This window comes from Echinops telfairi, unplaced genomic scaffold, assembly GCF_000313985.2.
Source record: "Echinops telfairi isolate 266 unplaced genomic scaffold, ASM31398v2 ScPeMD7_23;HRSCAF=83, whole genome shotgun sequence".
Taxonomy (NCBI): Eukaryota; Metazoa; Chordata; class Mammalia; order Afrosoricida; family Tenrecidae; genus Echinops; species Echinops telfairi.
The window spans coordinates 1,700,318-1,705,183 of NW_022103920.1; the positions used below are offsets into that span (position 1 = coordinate 1,700,318).

Genomic DNA, 4,866 nt, shown 5'->3' on the forward strand with positions numbered 1-4,866 from the left:
AAAGTAATGACTTGCTGCCAGAGTTTAATGAAGAGATTGCATAATTATTGAAACCGCATCACTCCGATGAACGAGAGGTTTCCAAGACCCAAGCACCTTCTCCCATGTAAGCAGAGACTCCGCAGGGACTCCGCTTCCTCCTCCTTCGCTGCACATATCTTCACAGGTGGTAAGCGAGGCCCTTGTTAAAAGGACGGCTCTACATATTTGCACCGATGCCCGTATGTCCCTGTGTCATGCTGTGGTGGCTTTTGTGTTGTGAGAAGTTATCCTACCAGGACTTCAGATACCAGCACAGTCACCCATGGTGAACAGGTTTCAGGGCAGTGTCCAGACTTGGACAGACTAGGAAGAAAAGCTTGTTGACCCACTTCTCCAAACCAGCCAATGGGCATGCTGTGATTGCCACCAAAGACTATCTCACAGAGAGCCAGAAAACTGGCCTGCGGAGTCAGAAGGCACCCAACACCCACAGTGGCCGGAGCAAAGGGCTCCAGTTGACCAGAGCTGTGACGACCGCGAAGGGCCAGGCTGCTGGACACTGCATGTCCATGAGTCAGAGCCAAGTCCACAGAAGCTAAGGGCAAACCCAAAGCAAGACCAAAGCGACTGCCCTTGAGAAGATCCTGACACCTGGAGACCCACAGGAGGGTGTCAGAGGCTTGCTGTGCATGAAAACAGATGGCCCCTTCTGCCTGCCATCTCAGAGTAGCTGGTGGGTTTGAATCTCTGTCCTTTCCTCAGGACCTGGGTACCCCCCCCCCCCGCCCCACTCCCTAGCTGGGGTGGCGGACACCACCAGGCTTCCTCACTTGGGAGAGCAGGAAGCCATGTAAGCTCTCAGGGAAGGATGAAGACCACTCAACTGAGCCACAGCAGGGAGGGGGCTGCCCCCTGTCCGATGCGGGGAAACGTGCAAGATGCAGAACTGCAGGATCACCCCAGCAAGTCCCACGTGGGAGCTGGACAGGGCTTCCTACTCCCTTACAGTGCAAGCCACAGAAACCCACAGGGCAGTCCTGCCCTGTCCCAGAGGTCACTCCCATTAGGCATCAACTTGGTGGCAGTTCCTTTTTTCTTTTTGTGGTGTTGTTGAGTTCTCAAATCCCAGCTCCCGGTTTCGCTGAATTTCACAGCTTTTGCTGAATGCTCACGTCCATCCCTCACTAGCACTGCGACCTGGCACAGCCCCAGTCACGCTTCCTTGCCTTTGGGCTCTCACCTAGAACACAGGATGAAACCAGCATGTTGTGGATAGAATCATGCCATTAGCCCATGGGGGAAGAGAATGTGCTTTGTCCTGTCCCTGATGTCAGATGGATGTGGGTGTGCCCTGAACCTAGCCCTTTTGAGATGGAAATGTCAGCCAGAGATGCCGGCAAGCTCAGACAGGGAAAGAGATGCCCAAGAGGAGATGCCCAGGGAGGATCAAGAAGCTGAAGCAGGAACTTCCCAGAGCGGGCAGGAAGCCTGTGCCCTCCAGCACCCTGGCAGGACTTCACCTCCGGTCTCCTGAACCGAGACATGCCCCTCAGCTGGGAAAGCCTGCGTTGCCGCAGATGGCCAAGGAGTCTCATGCCACTCCTCCCTGTCCCCGGAGGGGGCGTGTGTCCAAAGGCAGTGGCGCCCCTCAGGCGCCCATGCTGCTGTGGTGGGCACTGTCCAGGAAAGGGCCGGGTCCTTCTACAAGAAGAGGACGGGATGATTCTGTTCAAAGCCGCTGTGCTCATCCGAAATCATTCTCTGTCACTCTGGCGTATGATGCCCTACAGCGGGCAACCTTGAAATCTCAAATTTGTTCTAAGAGAAAAGAAATTGCATTAGGAAGTCATATTCATAACTCAGTTATGAACACCACGTGGCAATCTACCCAGGCTGCCGAGAAGAGGCAGCTCCATCGATCAGGACAGAGCTGCCCCTCTGCCCCCGGCCTTCCCTTCAGAAGGCAGGGAAAGTGGGCCTAAGCGGGAGGAGACAGGACACCCGCTGTCCTTGGAGGAAGTGTTTAGTGACAGACCACGTGGTGTCCGAAGTGTCCCCTGGAACTCGGGCACATCCTACTCCCGCATCACCTCACCATGTCCATCACAGAGCTGCCATTTGCTCTACTGAATCCCCGTGAAAGAAGGCGGCACAGTCACCACACACTAGTGAGCAGGCTGGGGCGCTGGTGGCAGCTGGTTTGAACCCCATAACCGACTGCTCAGGCTGAGAAGGTGCCCTGGGGAAAAATATGTCTGGACAGCCCCCCTCCCCAACACACATGCACACACACACACACACACACTGGGACAACTTGGGAGTTTCTCCTAATTAACATGGCCACTTGAGTCTTTCTTCTAATTGGAATGAAAGAGCAGGGGATCAGGATGAGAAGGACGATGCTCAGAGCGGCCTGTCGACACAGACTGACTTACTGACTGACACACACCAGCTTAGGGCGCGCTCACTTCTGCTTACAGGCTAGGGGTAGCCAGTGGTAGCGTCTCACCTTCACGGAGACAAGATTGAAGTTATCAAGAAATTAATCTCACTTAGGTGCACAATTATGGTCATGGAATCAACAGTCAAGAGAGCAAACTATGAGTTACATTGGGTAACTCTGATGCACAAGACCTCTGTAGTGTACTGAAAATCTGGGAGGTGACTTCGAGGACTGAGGTGCACCTGACCCCGTCCATGGCATTTTGCATGGCCTCCAGTGCATGTGAACATGGGCATTGATTGAGTAAGAGCGAAGAAGGGAAGATGCAGCTGGAGCACAGTGTTGAGTATCGAAAGCATCAAGGGCTGCCAAAAGGACGAATCAATCTGTCTTAGAAGAACTACAGCCAGAGTGCTCCTTAGAGGCCAGGGTGGCGGGACCTTGTCTTACCTACTTTGGACAAGCTGTCAGGAGAGGCCAGTCCCTGGGGAAAGACGTAATGTTTGGTAGAGGGGCATGGAAGAAGAAGAAGACTTTGAGAAGATGGATTCACACAGTGGCTGCTGGCATCATTGGAACTGGTCCAGGGCTGGGCAGTGTTTCATTCTGTTGAGCTCAAGGTCACTATGAGAGGAAACGGATGTAGCAGGGCAGCACTGAACAAGAACACCGGAGAGGCCCATGTTGGATTCTCAGCCAGCACGGTCCACGTGGAGCCACGGCCCGTTTGTCACTGGAGGCTGGTGAGTTGGCCCACTGGCTTCAATGGGGCTGCAAGAGTCAGGCTAGGAAGAAAGGTCTGGTGAAAGACTTCTGAGAATTAGCCACTGGAAAGCCCGCTGGGACACGGAGGCTGGTCAGGCAGCAAGTTGAGAGATTCAGTGCTTCCACTCATGTAGCAGGCCCACCAAGGGCATGGGCAGCACCCGCAGCAGCTGACCCCAGCCAGCCAAGTTTGATAATGAGAGTTAGAACTGGTGTCGAGCTCCTGGCTAAAATGGTATTTCACATTAATGTACACGTGGTTTTAAAAAATGAGACCCTAATCCCTTAAAGAAGAACATTTTCCTGAACTTCCCTGCAAATATAAGTGGAAAACATTTACATTTTAATGGTGAGCTAATACAGGCTGACGTCTGACCTCAGAGGGGTTGAAAGGTCACTTCTAGCCCGCCCGGGGAAAATGGAGTCCAAGGGTGATTGTGTTTTTCCTCAAACTTTGTGAACCCCTCTGATATCAAGGTTATATTTAGCCCTTATTGGGGAGCATTGTGTGTGTGATGGCTTTGTGGGAACGTTTGGGATACTGTGGGAATGACCACAGCATGGCACAGAGACACAGCATGGCTGCAAGCTGCCGGGAAGACGCACTAAAGCACGGTGTGCCCGGATCGCACGCCTGTCGAGGTTCTGTTCCTGCCTGGCTTAGGGTCTGGCCTCCTGGCTGCTGCCCCCGGCAGTTACTCGGGGCAGGCATCTTGAATGGACGGTGCTCAGCACCACTGTGGGCAGTAGTTATGCTTTGCTTGATGCTGTTGCTATCAGCTGCTGTTGGGCTGGGTCCAGCACACGGTGACCCCATGGTCAACAGAGGGAACACCCCTGTCCTGCACCTCCCTCCCAAGCTTTACCTTTGACCCCATCTTGTAGCTATGATGTCAATCGTCTCCTGGGTGGTCTTCCTCTTTTGTTCCACTGACCCCCCACTTTACCGAGCATGATGTCCTCCTCTAAGGATTGGCCCTCCGCACAGCACATCCAAGGTACTTGAGCTGGAGGCTTGTCCTCTAAGGAGCATTCTGGCTCTACTTCTTTTTTTCCTTCAGGGGAGAGCGTGAACGCAGTCCCCCACGACCACAAAGTATGCAGTCGAGTTTCCCACATTTGGGGAAATCGCGGGGGTCAGCACACCCGCAGTGCAATGGGTGAGCCTCGCCCTGGGACACCACCTCCCTGATCACGATGTCTCCCCCGACTGGCTCTCCTTCTTCGGGAGGAGGTCCCTTTGCTATTCAGGTAGTCCGAGCACTTTCCGTATTCTTCACGACACAATCATTCACCCGCTTCCATTCTTCTCCATCTTTCTATCCCTGGTCCTTCCTACTAACGAATTCTTGTAGCAGGGCTCAGACGTCTGCCTGTCTGGAGAGAGCATCAGACCCAGGCTTGAGAGCACATTTAGATAGACGGTCACTGACATGCCCAGGGGTGTGGGGACCACGGGGTTATGGGAGGACTTCCAAGAGGCCCTCGGGTAGGGAGTGGGTTTTTAGCAGCCACTTTCAACGAGTCAGATGGGCTGCCTGGTATGGCCCCGCAATCCTGTTGGAATCTGCTCTCCACTCTGCTCAGAACAACAGGGAGGGGCGCTTTAATTCTGATGGATAGGCAGTGTTCCACACCAGAAATCCCAGGCTGTCTGAGCTCCCAGCATCTGGACT

At 53.8% G+C, this 4,866-nt stretch overlaps 1 non-coding gene across 1 annotated transcript; it reads right to left on the reverse strand.

The window, feature by feature from the left end:
* Window positions 1–4,248: 4,248 nt before the first annotated feature.
* LOC115869299 lies at window positions 4,249–4,408 on the reverse strand. The gene has a single exon (XR_004046116.1). It is a non-coding gene; the product is annotated as a U1 spliceosomal RNA (small nuclear RNA).
* Between the last annotated feature and the right edge of the window lie 458 nt (window positions 4,409–4,866).